Below are 25,914 nucleotides of genomic sequence, written 5' to 3' on the forward strand. Positions count from 1 at the left end.
CTGCCATTCTGTCTACACAGAAGTTTTCCTACAAAGGATGCATCTCCATCAGCCCTGGAGGGATGAAAGTTTCCTTTAGAGACAGGAAGAAATGGTTAGCTTCCATTGCTAGACACAGAGCATGAAGCTCCCCAGTGTCTTTCCACCCACAGCTCTTCACAAGAAGCTGGGGAAGTGTGCTGGCAATGCTCATTAAGGATACATTAAGGATGCACTGTGCATGTTTGCCTGCTGTTGAAGAGCACTCTCAGTGATGCTGGCTAGACCTGAAGAGAAATCCCAAACCCTCACATCAGCCTACTGGAATTCAGCTCACCACAAGCCCCTTTTTCTATTTGTTTTTTTTTGCAAAGCTTTCCCCAAACCTCAGCAAGGTATCAGATAGACAATACAAGCTGTGAATGCCAAAACTAAATCAGAGCCATGGAATTAGAGAACTGTTTGGGTTGGGAAAGACCTATCAGACATGAAGTCCAACCACTAACACAGCACTGCCACTTCACTACTGCATCACATCTCTCGGTGCTTACATCTCTGTGCCTTTATGGCTTTGAAACCCCTCCAGAGACAGGGAGTCCACAGCTGTCCTGGGCAGCCTGGTTCAGGTCTTGACAGCCCTCAGGGTGAAGAAATTATTCCTCATGTCCAAGCTAGAGTGCCTCTGGTACTACTTGAGGCTGGTTCCTATTGTCCTATCACTTGTTCCAACCTCTTTTCAGCCAGTTGTAGAGAGTCAGAAGGCCTCCCTTCATCCTCCTTTCCTCTAGGCTGAAAAAACCCAGGTCCCTCAGCTGCCTCTCACAAGGCTTTAGCTCTAGACCTTTCACCAGCTTCACTGCCCTTTTCTGGACATGCTCCAGCACCTCAATGTCCTTCTTGGTGTGAAAGTCCTGAAACTGAGCACTGGATTTGAGGTGTGGCCTCACCTGTGCCCACTCCAGGGGGACAATCCCTGCCCTGGTCCTGCTGGCCACACTATTACAAGTCAAAGACAGGTGGGGTTGGTCTCTTCTGCCGGGCAACCATCAACAGAACAAGGGGACACAGTCTCAAGCTGTGCTGAGGGAGGTCTAGGCTGGATGTTAGGAGGAAGTTGTTGGCAGAGAGAGTGATTTGCATTGGAATGGGCTGCCCAGGGAGGTGGTGGAGTGGCCATGCCTGGAGGTGTTGAAGCCAAGCCTCCTGGGGCACTTAGTGCCATGGTTCTGGTTGATTGGCCAGGGCTGGGTGCTAGGTTGGCCTGGGTGCTCTTGCAACCTGGTTGATTCTATTATTCTATGATGGTAGCCTTCTTGGCCACCTGAGCACATGCTGGCTCATATTCAGCTGCTGTTGACTACACCCCCAAATTCCTTTTCCGTTGGGCAGTTTCCAGCCACTCTGCCCACAGCCTGGAACGTTCATGGGGTCGTTGTCAGGCATAGATGTTGCTTCCCAGCAGCAGGAGTAGGCCAGTTTATGGCAAACAGCACAAATAGGGAAGTGGCATAATTAGCAACAGAGCACTGATAAGCTCCTTCCATGGTGGATTTCAGCAAGATAAGAGGTTCCAAGAGCAAAGGGACAAAGTGTGTAGCCTTTGAAATGGCTACAACCACAGCAGCTGCTGGATTGTGGGTGCTCTGCTACTTGGATTTCCTTGGTTCCCCTGCAGAACTCAGCCAAACCAACTGAAGCCTCACGGACACAAAGGCCTGCAGCCTTGCTGGGCTGGATGAAGAATGTGGCTCGTTTGGTGCAGGGAGAATGGGAAAGGTGGGAAGCAGTCTTAGAGAAAACCATTATTTCTCTGATGTCAATCAACTTCACCCTGAAAATAGCTTGAGAAACATTTGACTTTGGAAGCGTCAGAAGGAGACTAAGAGGCTCACAGACATGGCCCCTGGAAAATTTGACTTGATGTCCCAGAAATCCTTTCCCTCATCCATTCTGTATCTATGCCTTTTTTTTTTTTTCCCTTCAAAGGGGAAAAACCTTAACCAGACCCTCTTGGAACTCCTGGCACATTTGCTTGCAATTTCACCTTTATTTGTGGTCACTAAGGAACTGCATATCAGAAGGAATTCATCCACCCGAGCCAGCCAGTGTCTCCAGTGAGCAGCAGTAAACTATGAAGATAAGAATCTGCACTATAGTCGCTGGGAGACATTTGGTTTTAAGCCAGCCCCCCTACAGTTTTGTTCCTGCACAAGCAGAACAGAAAGACAATCTTCTTCCTAAAAGATTTACTCAGTACAGATATAATGGATGTGGTCTGCAGGCTTCTTCTGCTCCCCAAACAAGGAAAGGTGAAAATCACTTTGGTAAATCAGGGTGACCATAATATAGAGTTGGTTTTCATGCCAATTACATGTTTGTCTCTCTTCAGAGCCCATTACAGTAAGGAAAAAAAAAGCCTTATTTTCTGTAGAATGCAAAACCTCCCTGAAGTCCAGAGCAGGTCAAGAATGAGCAGAGACACAGGTATTTAAGTGGAGAGAAAAATCCTTTGAGAGTACTGCTAGGATAGACTGAAAACAAAGTTAGACTCTGAATGAGAATGAAACTGCTGTGAGAGAGGGGAAAATGGAACTTGACAGGCTGAAGTCATAGAATCATAGAACAGTTTGGGTTGGAAGTGACCTTAAAGATGATCTAGTTCCAACATTCCTGCCACGAGCAGGGGCACCTCCTACTAGACCAGGCTGTTCAAGGCCCTGTACAACTCAGCCTTGAACATTTCCAGGGAGGGAATCATAGAATCATAGAATCAACCAGGTTGGAAGAGACCTCCAAGATCATCCAGTCCAACCTAGCACCCAGCCCTAACCAATCAACTAGACCATGGCACTAAGTGCCTCATCCAGGCTTTTCTTGAAGACCCCCAGGGACGGTGAAACATACACAGCTTCCCTGGTCAAGCTGTTCCAGTGTCTCACCACCCTCACTGGAAAGAATTTCTTCCTAATATCCAGTCTAAATCTCTCCTCTTCCAGGTTAATGCCATTGCTCCCTGTCTTCTCACTACAAGCCCTTGTTGAAAGTCCCTCCCCAGCTTTCCTGTAGGCCTCTTTCAGCTGCTGGAAGGTTACTATAAAGTCTCCCTGGAGCCTGTTCTTCTGCAGCCTGGACAGCCCAAACTCTCAAAGCCTGTCCCCATGAGAGAGCTGGTCCAGCCCTCTGATCATCTCCATGGCCTCCTCTAGGCCTTCTCCAACAGTTCTATGTCCTCCTGGTGCTGAAGGTTCCAGAACTAGATACTGTACTCCAGGTGGGGAGAGCAGAGCAGAGGAGGAGAATCTCCTCCCTCATCCTGCTTCTTTTAATGCAGCCCAGGACACAGTTGCCTTCTGGGCTGCAAGTGCACATCACTGGATCATGCTGAGGTTTTCATCACCAGACATCCCCAAGTCCTTCTCCTTGAGAGTGCTCTCAAGCCAGTCCTTTCCCAGCCTATATTTTTTTCTTGTGATTCCCCTGACACAGGTGCAGGACCTTGCACTTGACCCTGTTGAACATCAGGAGGTCGGCATGGGCAATCTCTTAAGCCTGTCCAGGTCCTTCTGGATGGCATCCCTGCACTCCAGTCTGTCAGCTGGGCCATACAGCTTGGTGTCATCTGCACACTTGCTGAGTGCCACATCACTGATAAAGATGTTAAACAGCACTGGTCCCAGTGCTCACCTCCGAATGATGCCACTTATCACTGATCTCCATTGGGGATTGAACCACTGAGTGTGACCATCCTGCCAATTCCCTATCCACCAGCTTGTCTGTCCCTGAAGTCTGTGTTTTTCTGAGTTAACTAATCTATGTTTGAATTCTTGAACATTTTCCTTCAGCAAAGATTTGTCTTGGGTTGTTTTGGGAGTGTGAAGAAAAAGAAGCAAGCAGGAAGTGAAAACAGCCTTAACCCAGAGAAAGGTGGGCACGAAACACATGGACCAGAGCTACTGACTTATGGAGACAGGCTGTGAGAGCTGGGGCTGTTCATCCTGGAGAAGCAAAGGCTTCAGGGAGACCTAACAGCAGTCTTCTGGTACCTGAAGGGAGCCTACAAGCAAGCCAGGGAGGGGCTTTAGATAAGGGCTTGTAGTGATAGGAGGAAGGGAAATGGCTTTGAGGTGGAAGAGGGGAGATTTAGACTGGAGATTAGGAAGAAATTCTTTGGAGTGAGGGTGATGAGACACTGGCACAGGCTGCCCAGGTAGCCTTCTGCCTGGGAAGTGTTGAAGACTGGGTCGTACAGGGCCTTGGGTGACCTGGTCTAGTAGGAGGTGTCCCTGCCCGTGGCTGGAATGTTGGAACTGGACACCAGTTCAGATCCCTTCCAGCCCAACCCTCCTGTGACTCTCCAAGGCCTCGCATCTCTCTCCCTGCAGTGGCGGTGGAAAGCAGCGATCTAAACTGGGCATGTGATTTCCAGCAGCGTTTTGAGCCATAGATGTTGAAGCATCTAGAAAGAAGTGGTGACAGAGAAGCTTTCAGGCAGATGACTTGGCTAGCAGGGCTGCTGGGGGTGGGAACTGGGATGAACGGAGCCTGCCTGCGGTGACTAGGAAAGGCAGGGAACGCTCCCTCGGCGCTGCCCGCAGCCTGGCAAGCTCCTCACCTACATTAACGAGACGTGAAACCCCCTCAAAGAAAGCAAACTTCTTCGGACCTGGTGCAGCTTCCCCATTGCCGTGGAGCGCTGGGATGCGACTCTTGGTGCTCACACCTGCTTGTGTGGCTGTGGGAGCAGTAGCAAGGTGGCTCTGCGGCAGGGCAAGGGGCAGCGGAACAGCCTGGCAGCCGGGTGGAGGTGATGAGAGCACCTGGTGCCTCCTGGAATAGGGGGGGCAGCGCAGCCCACCCTGTCTGGGAGGAGGAGATGGAGGGCAGCGCAGTGAGGATTTTACCCGAGGATGGGGAGGGGATTACACACCGGAGGCTGTGAGGCTGCTCCTGCCGCAGGAGCAAAGTTGGCTGCGCTGCCACGCAAGGCTGGTTCTCCTGATTCCCTCCCTCCATCTCCTCCTCCTCCTCCTCCTCCTCCTCCTCCTCCTCCTCCTCCTCCTCCTCCTCCTCCTCCTCCTCCTCCTCCTCCTCCTCCTCCTCCTCCTCCTCCTCCTCCTCCTCCTCCTCCTCCTCCTCCTCCTCCTCCTTCTCCTCCTCCTCCTCCTCCTCCTCCTCCTCCTCCTCCTCCTCCTCCTCCTCCTCCTTCTCCTCCTCCTCCTCCTCCTCCTTCCCGCGAGTTGAGCGCACAGTGCAGCCAGGCGGTGCAGGCAACACAGCCCCTCCGGCCCCGGTCCTACTCCCCGCCTCCGCCTCCGCCGCCGCCGCCGCTCCCCGCCTCCGGTATGCTGCCTGGAGCTGCTCCCGGGCTCTGAGCTGGGCAACACCGAAGCCCCTCCTGCAGCCCCCGGTGGGAGCATCGTGCTGCGGGTCACCTTGCAGGGAGGGAGGTGAGTGCCAATTCCCACCCCTCCCGCCCCATCCCATCCCATCGCATCCCATCGCATCCCATCGCATCCCATCGCATCCCACCGCATCCCATCCCATCCGGAAAGCGATGCACCAAATTCCCTCCCTCCATCCTCCGGAGCGGAGGCGGGGAGGAGGATGGAAGTGTGTGTGGGGAGCAGGGCGGGGGGGCGGGGGGGTGGGGGGTGGCACCGTTGTTCCAGCAGACTCCGCGGCGGCGAAGTCCCCAGGGAGCTCCTCGGGGAGCGCAGGGACTTGGGCACCCCTAGAAGGCAGCGAATTTGGGGGGAGTCCGCTTGCAGCAGTACTTCCCCAGCCCTGATGAGAGCCCAGATTAAGCATGCTCGGTTTTACCGCGGAGAGACTGGCGTTGGAGGGGGGGTGGTGTGGGTGTCAGGCTTCTCCAGTGCCGTGACGAGGTTTCGATGGGGAGCGCTGGAAAGGAAACTCTGCTTGGAGTCCTCTTTTTCCCTTCCCCTCCCCAGGAGGAATCCCCTCCAGCTCCTTGTGGCAGAGCATCTTTCCCTACCAGCACCCGGCCACTTTGCTGGTCCGGAGCATCCTCTGAGCCGGAGAGGCAGAGCGGGGCTCTGCGGGGGTCTGCAGCTCCGTAGAGGCTTCTCAGCAGAGCCTAAGCCAGGGGTGCAGGTGGCAGGGAGGTTGGGGTCCTTGCAGCAGCAGCTGCCCTCTTCCCCTCACCTTCCCCTGCTCAAGAGGCACCGGATTGGACTTCTCCCCATCCTTTAGTTTGCGAGCACTGCCAGCTAAGTTGGAGAGAATGGTTAAGGTGAGGAGACCAGAGTAGTTCCTGCTATTTGGTGGCAGAGAAGGGTGACCTTGGGTAAGTCCCCCATCCTTCTGGGTATCACTAAAACATCCCACGAGGGATCAAGGAGAAACCATCAGTAGGAAGAAACAGACAAATGCACTGAGAGGTTTCTGGAGTTGACCCAGCAGAAATGAAAGCTGTCCTACAACAGGACTGGTAGCACTTACTGTTCCAGAGTGTGCTGCAGGAGGAGAGGTGCAAACGTCCAGGAAGATTTTATCCCCCCACCAGAACACGGAGCTGCCTAGTGGCAGAAGTTGCTTTTGAGAGCAATCTGTTGAGCTGTGTCTTTGAAATAACTGGTGGGGAAGCTGCAGCCTCAGTGTGTAGAAGAGAGAAAGATACCCCCCCCCCCCCCAAACAAAAACCCAAACCCAAAGCACAAAAGCCTACAAACCCCCAACCAACCAGATGAAAAAAAACTTCCCAGGGAGATTAAATATTTAAATCACAAACAATTGGACATTAATCTTTCATAAAGAGGGCATTAATGACAATTAAACCACGCTTTGATATACTTAAACCTGAGCAGATGAGCTAACTGGTGCTTTCAGGGGGGTTACTGTGTGTTATGGAAGGCAGAGGGAGCAGGGAGTGCATACTTCCACAGCCACCTATTAAAGCGAGATGCTCTTATTTGCCGTCAGTGAGCTGTCGCCTTCAAAGTGGCTGCGTTTAGACACTCTGCATATTAGTTTCAAACCACCTCTCTCCAAAGAAGGAGGCAGTGCTCATTTGAGTGGCCAAGGTGACATTTTATTGGCAAATGGCTAACTGCAGGTCCTGCCAGGTCTGAGGTACGGTAAATACATTAGCGGGAATTAGATGAAGTTTCCTGTTATTAAGTGGGCAAAGCAGAAGTCTCCCACCACTGGTGGCCACACTCTGGAACAGAGCAGAGCAGAGCAAGGCTCTTCGTTATATAAATGCAGATGTAATGCAGCACTAGTGGATGTAGGCACCACCACAACACATTCGGCTTGGTGAAGCTTTCTCTTCTGAGGGGAGGATCAGACAAAAGGTGCAACGTGCTTGGAGAGGGTCTGGGAATTTCTATCTACCTAAATCCATACCTACAGGCAGCTAGAAATGTTTCATACTGCCCCTGTGTGGGTATTAAGATTGCAGATTAAACGCCAGGACTTCCATATTTAGTTTGCTTTGCTTTGTAGGGTCCCTTTTGCAAGTGATTGTTTGTACCCTGCCATCAAGGGCGGGGGGGGGGGGGGAGGGGGGTGGGTGGAATGGGAAAGAACTGCAAAGGTTTAAACAGGAAGGGAATCCTCTGCGTGCTGAGTGATTTTTGCTCTGACAGATGTGAATGGGCAAGTGTGGAACCGCTCGGACAATCAGTCAGGGAGTCAGAGAATCACAGGATAGGAGAATCAGAACATCACACATTCATGGAATCACAGAATTGTTTCTGTTGAGAAAGACCTCTAAGATCAAGTCCAGCCATTATCTAGCTTGACTGAGCCCGGGGCTGACCCATGTCCCTCAGCAACACATCTCTGTGCCTTTTCAACACCTCCAAGGACAGGCACTCAAGAACCTCTCTGGGGAGCCTGTTCCAGCCTTTGAGAACCCTTTCAGCCAAGAAGTTCCTTCTAACATTCAATACACATTCCCTGACTATCAAATCAAATGTTTCTGAAGACTTTGGCTATAGTCAAAGTTGAGAACTACTTGGAGAAATTAAATCACTGCAAAATGCTCCTCCTCAGAGGTAAATGTTTGTGACCCTGAGGATTCAGGTGGAGCTGGTCCAATGTGAAGCACCTCAAAATCAAAAGACTTTATGCTTTGAATTTGGTGTCATGTGGACATAATACAGACTGGGTATTAGGAAGAAATGATTTACACTGAGGGTGGTGAGACAGACACTGCAACAGGCTGTCCCAGGGAGGTTGTGGATGCATCCTCTCTGGAAGTGTTTAAGGCCATATTGGAAAACGCCTTGGAGCAACATGGTCTAGTTGAAGGTGTCCCTGCCCGTGGTGGGACATTTGGAACAAGATGACCTTGAAGGTCCCTTCCATCCCAAACCATTCTATGACGCTGTGACTACATCAAGAGTGACAAACTGGTTATTTTTCTTGCACTACCAAAGGATGCATCTTCAAACGTCAGTGCAGTGCATGAGAGATGCAAGTCCACATGTGCTGTGCCTTTAACACTCCCAGCTTGATACATGGCATCCCTGTAGACCTGTATTTGGTGTTTATGCACCTATATAAAACCTGAGTGAGTAAAGTTCCATCCAAATCCATGCTGTCTTTCTGTCCTTAAGCTCTGAGTCTTTAATTCACTGAGGCATGAGAAGAATGAATTGGCATCACTTGAGCAGCGGTGCAGTGGCGTTTATGTGCTTGGACTGAGTGCTCAGACCCCTTAAAATTCCCCAGGGAGAACAAAGATCTCTGAAACAGTGCTTGAAAAGGGACGACTTGCTTGTGAAGTAATCATGACATGATCAAAAAGTTCAGCTTCTTAAGGGGGATTCTGCCCATCCTGGGTTCCAGCCTGGTGTCTGGTCGTGCAGGACAGCTGTGCTTGGCTTGCTTCTTCAGGACATCTCCCACAGCATCTCTCTGCAACATGCAACTACTGATGCAGTCCTCTCCCAGTGTGTGGTGCCCCCACACCATCCACCCATCTATCTTCCAGCTCCTGTTCCTGTGCTTTCTGCAGGAGAACGATCTCCCTTCTCTCCGCTATGTGTCTTGCGAGATCAGGGAGGCAGTGTTGAGCTGCTCTGCTGCCAGCCACATTACCTAGGTCCTAGGGAAAAAAACTTTACTGAAAGAGTGATCAGGCATTGGTGACGGAGTCACTGTCCCTGGAGGTCTTCAAGGAACATGTGGCCATAGCACTTTGGACATCATTTAATGGCTATGGTGGTGTTAGATTGAAGGTTGGACTCAATCATCCTAGAGGCTTTTTCAAACCAAAGCAATTCTATGATGCTATGATTGTCATCCCAGAGGGAAGAGGTTATAGGACTTTTCTCTTTGGGCTTTGGGAGTGCCCTAGGTCTAATGGACCCCATTATTCATTTCAACTCTGATTTCTTCCAGGAAGGATGAGTATGGGGGTAAGGAAGGCTTAAAAAGGTCAATCAGTGCTTCCCTGCCCACCCTTCCTGCCTCCAGCTGCTAGTCTTGATACATGTAAATCATTTGTTCTGTCGAGCTCCTGCCCCACAGGGTATTTCTGGTTCTGCAGTTCTCCTAGAGCCTGATGAAGCAAGGCTGATTTTATTGCCCCAGCAGCAGCTCCTTAATCTAATCATCCTCACCCTGATGAACTTGGCACAAGCAATTTTACAGCATCACAGAAGCATTTTTCTAGTAAAGTGACTTACAACCCTGGGGTGCTTTGCTTGGGGCAGGAGGCATGGAAACCATTGTCTTGTGCTAAGTCTGCACCACCAGGCTGTCTTACTCTTCTGTCCTATCTTTATTTATCATTCCTGCTTCAGGAATATTTCATGTTCCAGCCTGGGGGGCAGTGCTGGTGTGTAATGTGCAGAACAAGCGGGAGGCAGGTGTCTCCTGCTTTGCCTCCTGTGTGCAGTGTGGCAGCACAAGCAAACCTGGAGGAGCAAGGTAAAGACAAGAACTGGGCTCTGTGGAGCCTTGGCTGCCCATCAGGACTGAGACTTGAGCGAGTGAGTAGGGCCAGCCCTGGAGCCATGTCTGTGTGCTTCTGTCTGTGGACCAGCCTGGCTGCAGACCCAATTAATCAGGGATTTTGGGTTAAAGGGAGGCACTGCAGTCAGCCTACAGGCAGACTAAGAGGGCTGGGTGATGCTGTGATGTTGATGTTTCTGGGCCAGCGTCTTGAGATCCATACAGATGCTCTGTTATGTGTGGCAGGGACTTTTCCTTGATGCAGATTTCTATAGGGCAGAGCATCAAGTAGCTTCCTCTGAGTTGGAGGACTTAAAAAGCATCACTAAAGTTAGGCAGAGGGTTTTGACTCTCAGAAACTATCCAGACTCTACCACAGGGACCAAGACCACTGAGACATAGAATCTTTTCATCTGAGAATACAGCTTGTTTACCCAGTGAAGATGCAGTGAAGCAAGCAGGACCAGGGAAGTGCTTGTGCCCATGTACCTATCACTCACCATGAAGAACTGGGTTTAGTTTTGGGGCCCTCACTACAAGAAGGACATTGAGGTGTTGGAGCATGTTCAAAGGCAGCAAAGCTGGTGGAAGGGTCTGGAGAACAGCTCTGGTGAGGAGCAGCTGAGGGAGCTGGGGTGCTTTAGTCTGAAGAAGAGGAGGCTGAGGAGAGGCTTCATTGCTGTCTACAACTCCCTGAAAGGAGTTTGGAGCCAAGTGGGGTTTGATCTCTTCTCTCTAGTGATGAGTGATAAGAGGAGGGGAAATGGCCTCAAGTTGCACCAGGGGAGGTTTAGGTTGGAGATTAGAAGAAACTTTTATTGAAAGAGTTCTCAGACTGGAACAGGCTCCCTCCCCAGGTGGAATCATAGAATCAGTCAGGGCTGGAAGGGACCACAAGGATCAGCCAGTACCAACCCCCCCTGCCATGCCCAGGGACACCCTACCCTAGAGAAGGCTGCCCACAGCCTCAGCCAGCCTGGCCTCAAACACCTCCAGCCACGGGACCTCAACCACCTCCCTAGGCAGCCCATTCCAGCCTCTCACCACTCTCATGCTCAACAACTTCCTCCTCATGTCCAATCTGAATCTCCCCAGCTCCAGCTTTGCTCCATTCTCCCTAGTCCTGTCTAGGTGCCTGAATTTGCATCTCTAGAGGTGTTGGAAAGATCCAGAGATGCGGGGTCAAGGGACATGGTCTAGCACCAGCCTTAGTACAGTTAGGTAGTGGCTGGGCTTGATGATCTCCAAAGACTTTCCCAATTGAAATGATTCTGTGATTCTAGAAGTTTTCACTCTGCAAAACATGTCTAATAGTTAAATCCACAAGAGTTAGAGTTCTGTTCCCAAATTTGGCATGTTAATTGTGGGTCTGAGTCAGGTTTTCCCCAGAAGCTGGAGCAGCTCTTGAGCAGAGGCAAGGAGTGCTCTGCACTCCATGAAGGAGAGTCATGGGACTCACTTAGGAAGAAGTTTTTCTCAGTGAGGACACTCTGAACAATTAAGGATGTAATTATACACCCCAGAGATCAGCTGTGTTCACTTGCTTCCAAAAATGAAAGGCAGCAGAATTTTCTGCTCTTCAAGTTGGCAAACAGATCCTCCAGCCTGACCACCCTGCTGAAGGTAGTGACCTACACTGCTTAATTTGGTATCACTCCATTGAGCGAAGGTCAGATTGATTGCACTGGACACAAGCAGAGAGTTTCACATAACAGCACTTTTGGGGTGGGTGAAGGGAGAAAAAATGTCAGCTTAGCCTTCTGTTGGGAGAGTATTTCTTATCAAGCAAGACTCCCTCCTCACGACTCAGTATCTCCAGTGTGTAATGGGAGCCAGTGCTGGAGAGAACCATAACCTCTTTTGGTTGGAAGAGGCCTCTAAAATCATTGGGCCAGCAGCTCAAGGGAGGTTCTCCTGCCCTTCTGCACTGTGCTGGGGAGGCCACACTTGGACTGCTGTATCCAGTTCTGGGTATCCCCATTCTAGAGAGCCAGAAGCTGTTGTTTCCTGAGTCCAGTGGAGGGCCACAAAGGTGCCGAGGGGACTGGAGCATCTCTCTTAGGAGCGGCTGGGAGAGCTGGGGCTGTTCAGACTGCAGAGGAGCAGAGGAAGAGGGCATCTTATCAATGCTTATCAATAGCTAAAGGGTAGAGATCAAGAGGGTGGGGCTGGGCTCTCTCCAGTGGTGCCTGCTGATAGGATAGGGGGCAATGGGCACAAACTGGAACACAAGAGCTTTAACTTAAATATAAGCAGAAACTTCTTTCCCGTGAGGATGTGAGAGCACTCGAGGAGCCTGCCCAGAGAGCTTGTAGAGTCTCTCTCCTTCTCTGGAGACTTTCAAAACCTGCTTGCATGCATTTCTCTTGGCCTGCCCTAGGTGATCCTGCTTCAGCAGGGGAATTGGACTAGGTGATCTCTGTAGGTGCCTTCCAACCCTTACCATGCTGTGATTGTGTGCAAAGTCTTTGCTCGAGGGCAGATGCAGAATTAGGGCAGGATCCAGGGTTTTGTATAGGTTCACACTGAGCTCACAAGACACTTGGACAAGGCTCAGTCATAGAATTGTGTGTTCAGATGAAGTTAGGTAGCTGATAGCACCTTTCTGACCCTGACCAATCCTTGACTGCCCTGGTGAAATTAGTTCCTCACTTAAAAAGACACAGAGTCTAATTTCTTTTTGAGTGCTTTTACTTCACAAAGCAATCCTCCTAAGCTGTGCAGATGGAGAGGTGATTTTATACTGGTGCCTTCCACAACAGGTTGGGCTTTACATTTCAGACAGGTGCTACTATTCAGGTCAGTTATTTGTCGTCTGGAACACGCAGTTTTGTCATCAAATGAAGGGAGTTCTGAATTTGGACTGAATTCAACAAAGAATCATAGAATCATAGAATCAATCAACCAGGTTGGAAGAGACCTCCAAACTCATCCAGTCCAACCTAGCACCCAGCCCTAGCCAGTCAACCAGGCCATGGCATAAGTGCCACAGCCAGGCTTTGCTTGAACACCTCCAGGGATGGTGACTCCACCACCTCCCTGGGCAGCCCATTCCAATGCCAATCACTCTCTCTGACTACAACCTCCTAACATTCAGCCTAGACCTCCCCTGGCACAGCTTGAGACTGTGTCCCCTTGTTCTATTGCTGGTTGCCTGGCAGAAGAGCCCAACTCCACCTGGCTACAGCCTCCCTGCAGGCAGCTGCAGGCAGCAAAGAGGTCTGCCCTGAGCCTCCTCTTCTGCAGGCTGCACACCCCCAGCTCCCTCAGCCTCTCCTCACAGGGTTTGTGCTCCAGGCCCCTCACCAGCTTTGTCTTCCTTCTCTGGACACCTCCCAGCACCCCAACATCTCTCTTGAATTGAGGAGCCCAGAACTGGACACAGTATTCAAGGTGTGGCCTGACCACAAAGAGTTGAGGCTTTCAAGATTAGTCAGGGAGGATTGCTGGAAAAGCCTGCATGGGTTGTTTTTCACTGCATTGGAGGCAACTTGAGGCAAAGCAAACCAAAAGGCAGTTTGCTCAATTAAAAACAGTTAAACAGAATCCTAGAACTGTTGAGGTTGGAAGAGACCTTAGTGGTTATCAGGTCCAACTACCTGCCTAGGGCTCACAATCCCACCACAACTCCTACGCTCCTGCCACTAGAATGTCCCTCAGCACTGCACCTCTTTTAAACATCTCCAGGGATGGAGACTCCTCCTCCTCCACGGGCAGCCTGTGCCAATGCCTGAGAGCCCTTGCTGGGAAGAAATGGTTCCTAATACCCAAACCTCCCTTGGCGCATCTTTGGGCCCTTTCCTCTGGTCCTTTCACTTGTTGGATGAGAGAATAAACTAACTCAAGCAAGTTCAGATTCCATTTTGGCTCAGGCAAGATGTTTCCACCTGCTCAACAGGCAGCATTTTGCTGCAGAGCTCACATTTTATGTTTTAGGTCAACACAAGGTAATTTCTCCTTTCTTCCCTCCCTGTTCTTTGCTTCAGCTACCGAATCAAGCAATCAATTATTCAGGCATCTCTAATATGCATATGGTAATTGTTTCCACATTTAAATATACCTCTGGACAGGCAATCAAGAGACTTGGATTTTATTTGCAGCTCTGCTACGGTGCCTGACATGACCTTGGGCAGTGCATTGTACTTCCAGTCTCGCCTTTTCAGGGCAGGACAGGTCCACGCCTTCGGGTGACTCTGCTGCATAGCTGCATGTAGGTAACGTTAGAAGAGCAAGGAGGGCTTCTCTTTTAGCAGTACTTTAACTTCAACTGTTAGAAATTAAACATTTAGCCCTCACTAAGGCATGCATTGCTAATTCTCCCAGTGTGAGTTAGTTGCACTGCCTTCTGAAACTCCCTGTAATTTACTTAATGGGTCAAGAGGAATTTCAGCTGCTGAAATATCATCATTCCCTGAAAACAAAACCTATCTTAATGAGCTGGGCTAAACCAAAGAAGAATAATACAACTGGGAAAGATTTGGGTTTTCTTTTCTTGCTTCCTTTCCTTAAATATTTCACTTTGTAATCAGCTCTCCAGATCCACACATTGCCCTTGTGATTTCTCTTCAGCTAGAGGTCCAGATGTATTGTTGCAATTTGCAGCTGTTTGAAATGCCTTAAACCATCTTGAAGCATTATATATTAAAACATCAAATTATGTATTCAAGCTTGCACCAGGAAACCTCCAAACCTCTCACAACATGGATTTTATCAGCCTGCAGCTCTCACCACTTGGTTTGCCTGCTCTTCAAGAAAGGCTTCTCCCCTCTGCTTTCTGTATGCTGGCAGTGGAGGAGCCAGCCTTGAACCCAGCAATGCTTTGTTGAGAAGCAGCCTTGAAGCCAGCAATGCTTTGTTGAGAAGCAGCCTTGAAGCCAGCAATGCTTTGTTGAGAAGCAGCCTTGAAGCCAGCAATGCTTTGTTGAGAAGCAGCCTTGAAGCCAGCAATGCTTTGTTGAGAAGCAGCCTTGAAGCCAGCAATGCTTTGTTGAGAAGCAGCCTTGAAGCCAGCAATGCTTTGTTGAGAAGCAGCCTTGAAGCCAGCAATGCTTTGTTGAGAAGCAGCCTTGAAGCCAGCAATGCTTTGTTGAGAAGCAGCCTTGAAGCCAGCAATGCTTTGTTGAGAAGCAGCCTTGAAGCCAGCAATGCTTTGTTGAGAACCAGCCTTGAAGCCAGCAATGCTTTGTTGAGAAGCAGCCTTGAAGCCAGCAATGCTTTGTTGAGAACCAGCCTTGAACCTAGCAATGCTTTGTTGAGAAGCAGCCTTGAAGCCAGCAATGCTTTGTTGAGAACCAGCCTTGAAGCCAGCAATGCTTTGTTGAGAACCAGCCTTGAAGCCAGCAATGCTTTGTTGAGAAGCAGCCTTGAAGCCAGCAATGCTTTGTTGAGAAGCAGCCTTGAAGCCAGCAATGCTTTGTTGAGAACCAGCCTTGAAGCCAGCAATGCTTTGTTGAGAACCAGCCTTGAAGCCAGCAATGCTTTGTTGAGAAGCAGCCTTGAAGCCAGCAATGCTTTGTTGAGAACCAGCCTTGAACCTAGCAATGCTTTGTTGAGAACCAGCCTTGAAGCCAGCAAGCTTTGTTGAACCTGGTAGCTGTGAGGCTGCATCAGTTTCTGCTGGTGGCACTGTCATGGTCATTAATTATGAATATTACAAGCACCACCCTGACAACAGTAGTGATCATCCTTCCTTGGCATGCTGGTATTAGGGTTAGTGTTGCTGAGGGGCTGGTAGAAAGGTGTGGGGGCAGTGCACATCTTGTTAGGAGCATGGGGGAGAGGTGGGAACCTGCTAGGAGCAGATAGATTTGGATAGTAGAGCATCTCAAGCTGAAGGAACCTCAGGAGGTCTCTGTGTCATGCTCTAAGCAGAGTCAGCTATGGGCTCGTGCCAGGTTGATGATAACTTCTTCTCTCAAGACCCTCCAAGGGTGGAGACACCACTTCCCTGGGCAACCTTTTCCAGTGCCTGACTGTGGGAAAAAGACTCATGCCCGAGACCCTCATACAGAGGCACATGAGCTCTTTGAGCCCTTTCTCCTGACTGAAGCTCTGCAACATGGGCAGGGGATGGCAGCAGCCGTGGCCATCACCCTTGAGAGCAGATGTGGCCTCTGCCCTGGGTCTCACTGCGGCTTGCCTTCACCTCCCAGCTTCCCTGCCAGCACACTTGGCGCCTGGGCTGGCACAGTGAGTGTCCCTCTGGTGTGCTGTGAGGCAGAGCCTGCCAGACTGAATTGCTTGTGGTACCTGGACCTGTGGTACCTGGCAGGGATGTCCAGAAAGCTGAAACTCCCTGAGCCTCTGCTTAGAGCTGTGCAAAGGGGAGAGCCCCATGGGTGCAGGAGGACAACAGCACCCTGCTGGATCACAGAAGAGAGAAGGAGCTTCAGGACAGTGGGCAGTAGCAGAGCTGGCTTCTGCTCCTTGTCTGCTGGAGCCCATGGCACAGCATTTAGCTGCATTTCTCTGTCTAACAACCTTTGCTTAATTAGTTTGTCATCCACTGTCATCGTAGCAGGAGCCTGCAGAACACCCAGCAGAGCAGAGCTCTCATTGCAGCTACCATGGCTAGGCTCCACTGTAACCCAAGTAAGAGCTTAACAAACCACAGCATTGCAGACTAAATATCTTGGCACTGGTTGCAACTTCTAATTGAAAGTCAGAAGGTGGGGGGGGGGGGAAGGAGAAATGCAAAGGAAAAAGATAATTGATGTTATAATAATTAATGGCTTAACTTCTAGTACCAGAAATCTGGGTAAAGGCATATAACACACACACACACACCCCAAGGTAAAAATTAGACTGAAGTTTCATCTACTATTTCTCAATAGCTTGAACTTGATTTTCTCTTCTGACACCAGCCTCAGCTCTGAAAATGCAGATTTCTTTCTGGTCAGCTTGGGTACCAGTGAGTGATTTCTGGGAAGAAATTCAAGCTGTACAAAGACAAATGAGATCTGAACCAAACCAGTTAAATTAACTCTGTGTCTTGGAGCAGATTGAGCAGCTCTCTTATTTAAAGGGCTCTGATGAGTTTTATTTCCCTGTCAGCACCACTTTGAAATCTCACTGTGGCAATGAGAGTGGCTCTTTTTCACCTGCAGTGCTGGCTCCCTGCAGAGATGGAGTCCTCCAGGTGCCTCAGGTGGTCTGTCAGAAGCTCTCTGCTCAGTTGTGCTGCCACCTGGGGTTCTCTGATTTTCAGCCTTACCTGGAAATGGAGACAATCCTAATTTTAGGACCTGCCTGTGAGTCACAGACATGTGAGCCTGACCCAGGTCAGGGTAAAGACAAGGCCATGTGCCACTCATTGTTCCTTCTCCATCTGAACCTGGGGTGCTAATTGAGGTCTCTCCCAGGAGACTATCAAGATAAACTTAGAATCATGGAATTGGATCAGTTGAAAAAGACTACTGAGATCCCTGGATCCAACTGTCAACCTAACACCACCATGGCCATTAAGCTATGTCCTGAAGTGCAATATTCACAGGTGACCCCACCCCACCACCCCCCTGTTTCAGTGCCTGACCACACTGGTAGTGAAGGATTTTTTTCCTAGCATCTAACCTAAACCCCCCCTGGTAGAATTTCAGGCCACTCCAATCCTATGCTTTCAATATCTTTAGTGATGATCTGGACCAGGGGATTGAGTCCATCATCAGTAAGTTTGCAGATGACACCAAGCTAGGAGCAGCTGTGGAGCTGTTGGAGGGTAGGAGAGCCCTGCAGAGGGACCTGGCCAGGCTGGATGGTTGGGCAGAGGCCAATGGGATGAGATTGAACAAGGCCAAGTGCAGAGTTCTGCATTTTGGCCACAACAACCCCAAGCAGCACTACAGGCTGGGGACAGAGTGGCTGAGAGCAGCCAGGCAGAGAGGGCCCTGGGGGTGCTGGTAGAGAGGAGCTGAAGATGAGCCAGCAGTGTGCCCAGGTGGCCAAGAGAGCCAATGGCATCCTGGCCTGCATCAGGAGCAGTGTGGGCAGCAGGACAAGGGAGGTTCTTCTGCCCCTGTGCTCAGCACTGCTCAGGCCACACCTTCAGTGCTGTGTCCAGTTCTGGGCCCCTCAATTCAAGAGAGATGTTGAGGTGCTGGAAGGTGTCCAGAGAAGGGCAACAAGGCTGGGGAGGGGCCTGGAGCACAGCCCTGTGAGGAGAGGCTGAGAGAGCTGGGGGTGTGCAGCCTGCAGAAGAGGAGGCTCAGGGCAGAGCTCATTGCTGTCTACAACTACCTGCAGGGAGGCTGTAGCCAGGTGGGGTTGGGTTCTGCTGCCAGGCAAGCAGCAACAGAACAAGGGGACACAGCCTCAAGTTGTGCCAGGGGAGGTCTAGGCTGGATGTTAGGAGGAAGTTGTTGCCAGGGAGAGTGATTGGCATTGGAATGGGCTGCCCAGGGAGGTGGTGGAGTCACTGTGCCTGGAGGTGTTCAAGAAGAGATTGGCTGAGGCACTTAGTGCCATGGTCTGGTTGACTGGCTAGGGCTGGGTGCTAGGTTGGACTGGATGATCTTGGAGGTCTCTTCCAACCTGGTTGACTCTATGATTCTATTCTATGGCTCTGTGATCTGAAGGTCAGTGCTAAGCTGAGGGTGCCTTCCCTGTGTCTTACAGGGGGTAGCTATTCTAAGGGGAGACTGAGCCCACTGGTCCTGTGCTTGACACGTGGCTGTGATCCATTTCTCCCAAGAAACATCCTAGGCTGTCTGCAGTAGGTGAAGTCTAGCCTAGCCTCTGAGTCTAATTCTCCCACTAGCACTGAGGGAGCAGCAGGTTAACAAGGCCTTGGAATTCTGATTTAACTCCCTTCAGCCAGTGGCTGGGAAGAAAAGAACCCAGGGGAAGTTGTCTCATGTCCACAAGGACATGAAGTTTCATTTGTGCCTGTCAGGACTCTTAATCTTGCCTCTATTGGTGGAGAATTTCTGAGTACTTCAACTTTTTCTCAGTTTCCCTGGAGAACAATTGACCTTGTTTCAGCTATGCATCAAACCCACACCATCAGCCAAGGTGCCTAATAGGCAGACACCCTGGAATTTACCAAAAGAGCAAAGAACCCCCCAAAAAGAAAAGATAAAATCAATGCTGGCTTATTGCTATTTATTTTCTGTGAAGACATTATGGTGGAAAAGCCTAAATGCCTCACCAGCTCCCTCTCATGAAGCAGTGCAGGGCTTGCAGGGCTGAGAACACTGGGTCAGGCTCTGGTAAAGTGGTCAGCCAGCCACAGACTGCTGTGACTCCAGGGTTAAACAATTCCCCTGGACTGCAGGCTGCCATCCGTGTCTCTCTCGCTGCTGACTTTCCCCGAGGTGTGCCAGTGCCACTGCTCTGTGGGACCCTGGAGAGGATGTCTTGAGCAGTGCATTAGTCCTATTACTAGAGGAGTGCTGTGTGAGAAGGATGTTCCCTCTCTCTTGTCCTTGTCTCATTTGGGATGTTTTCCTCTACACATCCCCCCCTTCCTCCCCTGTCCCAAGGGGAAAGTGTCGCTCAGAATCTGTAGCAGTGCTTACAAGACTTGTTGAAATGCATGGCAGGTATGTACCAGCCAGCTGCATGCTTAGCTCCATGGGTTCATGGCAGGACTGAGCAAAACCACAGGCTGCTTCCCTTCTGGTAAGTGAGGCACATTGCCTACATTAGCCCACAGAATCCCAGAATCATAAAGGTTGGAAAAGACCTCTAAGGTCATTGCCCTCAATGTAACATCACCGTGGCCATTAAACTGTGTCCCAAAGTGCCATGTCCACACACTTCTTGAGCACCTCCAGGGACAGTGGCTCCATCACCTCCCTGGGCAGCCTGTTCCAATGCCTGACCACTCTTGCAGGAAAAAAAAATCCTCATCTCCAAACCTTCCCAGCACAATTCCAGGCCATTTCCTCTTGTTCTATCAGCTGATCCTAGAGAGAAGAGACCAACCCCGACCTCACTCCAGCCTCCTTTCAGGGAGGTGTTGAAAGCAATGAGGTCTCCTCTCAGTCTCCTCTTCTTCAGGCTAAAAAATCCCAGCTCCTCAGGCACTCCTCATAAGACATGCTCTCCAAATGCCCCACCAGCTTGGTTGTCCTGCTCTGGACCTGCTCCAGCAGCTCAATCTTTCTTGTAGTAGGAGTTCCAAAACAGAACCCAGTATTCAAGGTGTGTCCTCCCCTGGACCTGCTGGCCACACTATTCTTGATCCAGGCCAGTCTGCTGGTGGTGCTCTTGGCCACCTGAGCACACACACCAAGATACATCCCACTTGCTGCAGACTGAATGGTCCATGCTGCTAAATTCCCTTCCATGCCAGAACAAGGTGAGTTTGTTTGCCCTTTGGGCTTCTCAGGTGCATGCATGGCACTTATTTACTGCAGCATGCATATTGACTGGGAGAGGACACAAGCTGTAGAATGAGCTAATGCTTTACTGATGAGGAAGGATGCTTGAGCTGTTAGCACAGCTTTTCTCAGTTCCTTGGGAGAGCAGAAATTTCACCCACAGAGGACTGAGGCCATCATGATCAGTCCAGAATTAGGTATTCTACAGAATCTCATCTATCAGCACATCACAGAATTAACCAGGTTGGGGAAGACCTCTCAGATAGTCAAGTCCAACCTATCACCTAACCCTTCTAATTAACTAAACCAGGGCACTAAGTGCTTCATTCATCCTCCTTTTAAACATCCCCAGACATCAACTGAGTGCTGGGCTGCAGCAAGAGCAGTGTGAGCAGCAGGGCAAGGGAGGGGATTCTCTCCTTTTACTCTGCTCTCTTGAGACCCCACCTGGAATCCTGTGTGCAGTTCTGGAGCCCCCAACACAAGAGGACATGGAACTGTTGGAGCAAGTCCAGAGGAGGCCATGAAGATGCTCAGAGTGCTGCAGCAGCTCTGCTGTAAGGACAGGCTGAGAGAGTTGGGGCTCTGCAGCCTGGAGAAGAGAAGGCTTTGAAGAGACCTTGTATAAGCCTTCCAGTATCTGAAGGGGGCCTATAGGAGGGCTGGGGGGGGGGGGGACACTATTGACAAGGTCTTGTAATGACAGAAGGAGGAGGAATAGGTTTAAACTGGCAGAAGGGAGATTGAAACTGGATGTTAGGAAGAAACTCTTTATGGTGAGGGTGGTGAGACTGGCACAGGTTGCCCAGGGAAGCTGTGGCTGCTCCCTTCTTGGAGGTAATGAAGGCCAGCTTGGATGAGACCTTGAGCAACCCGTTCTAGTGGGAGGTGTCCCTGCCTATGGCAGGGGGTTGGAACTGGCTGAGCTTTGATGTCTCTTCCAACCTAAACCATTCTATGATTCTATGGTGACTCCACCACCTCCCTGGGCAGCCCACTCCAATGCCAATAACTCTTTCTGTGAAGAACTTCTTCCTAAAGCCCAGTCTAAACCTGCCCTGGTGCAGTTTGAAACTGTCCTCTGGTTCTGTTTGGAACCAAACCACAATTTGAACTGCTGTTGAGTCTCAGGCCTCCTTTTAATTAGCTAAAGGCACTTTCATCACAGAAGCTGATGAACATGGAGGAGTAAGGGGTAGTGTGGCACAGTCCTGCCTCGTGACATCAACACCCCTGTGACAGTCTGAAATGCTTCTGGGTCTCAGGCCACACCAAAGCATTTTACCCTGTGGCCTATGCTTACTTTTTTTCCCCTCTTGTTGTTGAGAAGTGTGAGAAGAATTGAAGAATGTTTTCATTACCATTGATTTTGGAGCATCCTTATGGAAGTCAGCCTCAAAGAGGTGGGAGTGACCCTTCCTCATAATCCACCTCTTTCAAAAGGACCACTTAAAACTGCATGAGGAACATGTGTATATCTGCACATCAGCCACTTCTGGCATCACTGTGCCTGCAGAGCCTTGTCTGCAGCCCTTCCAAGTGAGCCTGTTCCACAAAGACAGCCCAATGTCAGGGGAGCATTTGGGGTGAGAGCTCTGTTCCCAGAGCCAAACGTTACCCACAGGGCCAGGGGAGCGCAGAGACAAGGGAAGGGAATATGACAGAGCTGCTCAAAGGCACGAGATAAAGCTGCCCTAAAATGACAACTCTGGAATGATGTGACCACATGGAGGAGTGAGGGCAGGGCCAGGCTTTGCTGTAGCCACTGATGCAGTGACCAACTGTTGACCTCCTAATCCACTCTTTCAGGAAGGGACCCATTTTGTGCATCCTCTTCCGATTGCTGCTACGTCTGTGGTGTATTTCTGCTGAACATTTCAGTTTGCTGGGACAAACAGCAGGGCTAAGAATGTTAATGAGATGGTTCACAGCTTTCAGAGAATCATAGAATCAACCAGGTTGGAAAAAACCTCCAAGATCATCCAGTCCATCTTAGCACCCAGCCCTATCCAGTCAACCAGACCATGGCACTGAGTGCCTCAGCCAGGCTTGGCTTCAACACCTCCAGGCATAAAGACTCCACCACCTCCCTGGGCAGCCCATTCCAATGCCAATTACTCTCTCTGACAACAACTTCCTCCTAACATCCAGCCTAGACCTCCCCTGGCACAACTTGAGGCTGTGTCCCCTTGTTCTCTTGCTGGTTGCCTGGGAGAAGAACCCAACCCCAGCTGGCTACAGCCTCCCTTCAGGTAGTTGCAGACAGCAATGAGCTCTGCCCTGAGCCTCCTCTTCTGCAGGCTGCACACCCCCAGCTCCCTCAGCCTCTCCTCACAGGGTTTGTGCTCCAGGCCTCTCCCCAGCTTTGTTGCCCTTCTCTGGACACCTTCCAGCACCTCAACATCTCTCTGCAATGGAGGAGCCCAGAACTGGACACAGCACTCAAGGTGTGGCCTGAGCAGTGCTGAGCACAGGGGCAGAAGAACCTCCCTTGTCCTGCTGGCCACACTGCTCCTGATGCAGGCCAGGATGCCATTGGCTCTCTTGGCCACCTGGGCACACTGCTGCCTCATCTTCAGCTACTCTCTCCCAGCACCCCCAGGTCCCTTTCTGCCTGGCTGCTCTCAGCCACTCTGTCCCCAGCCTGTAGTGCTGCTTGGGGTTGTTGTGGCCAAAGTGCAGAACCCTGCACTTGGCCTTGTTCAGTCTCATCCCCATCCAGCCTGGCCAGGTCCCTCTGCAGGGATCTCCTACCCTCCAACAGCTCCGCACCTGCTCCTAGCTTGGTGTCATCTGCAAACTCACTGATGCTGGACTCAATCCCCTGGTCCAGATCATCAATAAAGATGTTGAACAGAACTGGATGAAGTCTCTCTCCGGCTCAGGGGGAAGTGAGCAAAGTCTCCTGACAACCTACTCTTCAGTTCCTGTGTTCCTCTCAGCTCCTGTCTGTTGCCATGGATTTTTGTTTCTTTGGGAGGGGCAGAAGGGAGAAGGAGAAGGTTTGTGGTCAAAAGCAGACTGATCCCTTAAGAAAGTGGTCTCACACAACCTGGGCTGAGCATTGGGTACTTCCCAAGTGAGATTCTGACCCAGTCCCACCCAGTTTTGAAAGTCTCCTAAACAGAAAAAGTGGGACAGCTTAGCAGCCCACGGGCTGTCTTGCAGATTGCCAGCACTGACAGATGGAAGATTGTTGTGCTGCAAACACCAGCCCAGTGCCAACATGTCAGCCTCCCACACGTGCTCTCACCTGCTGAACTTTGCCTGCTTCCTCCAAAAGCAGCTCCACCACACACCAGGATGGCATCATGACTGACAGAGGAGGATGTTACCCAGCTGGGAGCAGAAAGAGGGCACAGGCATGGCTGTGTATCATAGAATCACAGGATTGTTTTGTTTGGAAAAGACCTCTAAGATCATCAAGTCCAACTGTCAGCCTAAGACCACCCTGGCAATTAAACCACATCCCAGAGTGCCACGTCCACACACTTCTTGCCCAGGAATGGTAACTGCACTGCTCCCTGGGCAGCCTGTTCCAATGCCTGACCACTCTTACGGGTGAAACAAAATTCATAATACCCAACCTAAACCTCCCCAGCACAATTTCAGACCATTTCCTCTCATTCTTTCACCTGACAGTAGGGAGAAGAGGCCATACCCCACCTCACTCCAACCTTCTTCCAGAGAGTCGTATTGGGCATGAAGGTCTCCCCTCAGTCTCCTCTTCTTCAGGCTAAACAATCCCAGCTCCCTCAGCTGCTCCTCATGAGACCTGTTCTCCAGACCCTTCACCAGCTGTGTTGCCCTTCTTTGGACTCACTCCAGCACCTCCATGTCTTTCTTGTGCTGGGGTGCTGAGGTCTGAACACAGTCCCTGAGGTGTGGCTGCAGCAGTGCAGAGTACGGAGGGCTGCCCACCCGCCTTGTACTTCTGGCTGCACTGCTGCTGATACAGGCCAGGATGCTGGTGAGCTTCTTGGCCTCATGGCCACACTGCTGGTTCATTCTCCCTCAGGAAAAATCCAGTGGATTCCACAGGATCCCACTGTGGTGTCTTTTTGCTTGTGTATCTCCCCTGTTAGTTCAGAAAGGACAAGCACATAACTGTTTGACAGCACAATAGGACATATTTAATGTGTTAAACCCAGTGCTGTGAGCACAAACATTGCAGCAGACGCAGTGAAGCTCTTCTCTCTGGTACACAAGGTTCCCTTTCCACATCCAGTGTGAGAAGCAGAACATCTCTTAGCGATGGTTTAACATCCTCTTGCAAGCTGAAAGGGAAGCTGCAGGTGTTCAAAGCCTGGGTTCACTTCAGGCTTTTGCTAGGCAGTGCTCTGTTAGAGGATCTAAAGATGTCTCTGCTCGCTGCATGGGGGCTGGACCAGATGACCTTTGAGAGTCCCTTTCCAACCCAATGCATTCTGTGGTTCTGTGATCTCTGGTAGAAAAGAGAGATAGAAATAAGGCATGAAGTTAAAATATGTCTGTATGGACTATTCATATGTGTGATTCTGCTCCTCCAGACTGTACACTGAGGACAGGTAATCCTACTAGGAGAATCTGGCCTCCTGTGGACAGGGAGCTGGGGGTGCTGCTGGCTAACAAGTTCCCCATGGCACAGCAATGTGCCCTTGTGGCCAAGAAGGCCAATGGGATCCTGGGCTGTATTAGCAGGAGTGTGTCCAGCAGATCGAGGGAGGTTCTGCTCCCCCTCTACTCTGCACTGCTGAGACCTCATCTTGAATACTGAGTTCAGTTTTGGGCTCCCCAGTTGAAGAGGGACAGGGATCTGCTGGAGAGGGTCCAGAGAAGGGTTACAAGTATAAGGAGACTGGAGGGCATGGCTGATGAGGAGAGGCTGAGGGCCCTGGGGCTGCTTAGTCTGGAGAAGAGAAGACTCAGAGGGGATTGGATAAATGTTTCTAAGTATCTGAAGGCTGCCAGGAGGGGGGGACAGGCTCTGCTCACTGCTCCCTGGGATGGAACAAGGAGCAATGGGTGTAAGTTGCAGCACAGGAGGTTCTGCCTCAACACAAGGGGGAACTTCTTTACTGTAAGGGTCCCAGAGCAGTGGCACAGGCTGCCCAGAGAGGCTGTGGAGTCTCCTGCTCTGGAGCCTTTCCAGGCCTGTCTGGATGTGTTCCTGTGTGATCTGTGTCAGATAGGATTGTCCTGCTCTGGCAGGGGCTTGGACTGGATGATCTCCTTGGGTCCCTTCCAGCCCCTAACATCTTGTGAGTCTGTGATAATAGGATTGAGGACAAGAGGAAATGGTCTCAAGTTGCACCAGGGGAAGAGAGGGTGTTGGACTAGATGACTTTTGGAGGTCCCTTGCAACCCAGACCATTGTATGAGTCTATGACTTCTTCACTGCAAGAGTGGTCAAGCACTGGAGCAGGCTGCCCGGGGAGGTGGTGGAGTCATCACCCATGCGGGTGTTAAAAAATGTGTAGACATGGCAATTTGAGTCATGGTTTAACAGCCATGGTGGTGCTGCTTTAACAGATGGACTTGATGATCTTAGAGGTCCTTTCCAGCCAAAAAGGTTCTGTAATTCTATGATAAGAAACTCCTCAAACCCAGGGACATTTCTGTGACTTGTATTGTCAGGCCCAGAAGCAGGAGCTCTGAGCTGGCAGCTGCTGTGGGGGATATACTTTGTACTTCAGCAAGCATTTTAATT

At 50.6% G+C, this 25,914-nt stretch overlaps 1 protein-coding gene across 1 annotated transcript in view; it reads left to right on the top strand.

Moving 5' to 3' along the window:
• Window positions 1–5,078: 5,078 nt before the first annotated feature.
• SYNDIG1 (synapse differentiation inducing 1) overlaps window positions 5,079–25,914 on the top strand; it is a 133,937-nt gene continuing 113,101 nt past the window's right edge. Inside the window, exon 1 of the mRNA XM_064164641.1 lies at window positions 5,079–5,426. The gene's annotated coding sequence lies outside the window, so the exon portion shown is untranslated. The remainder of the gene's footprint in view (window positions 5,427–25,914) is intronic.

The sequence above is a fragment of the Pogoniulus pusillus genome, chromosome 25, assembly GCF_015220805.1.
Source record: "Pogoniulus pusillus isolate bPogPus1 chromosome 25, bPogPus1.pri, whole genome shotgun sequence".
NCBI classification, from domain to species: Eukaryota; Metazoa; Chordata; class Aves; order Piciformes; family Lybiidae; genus Pogoniulus; species Pogoniulus pusillus.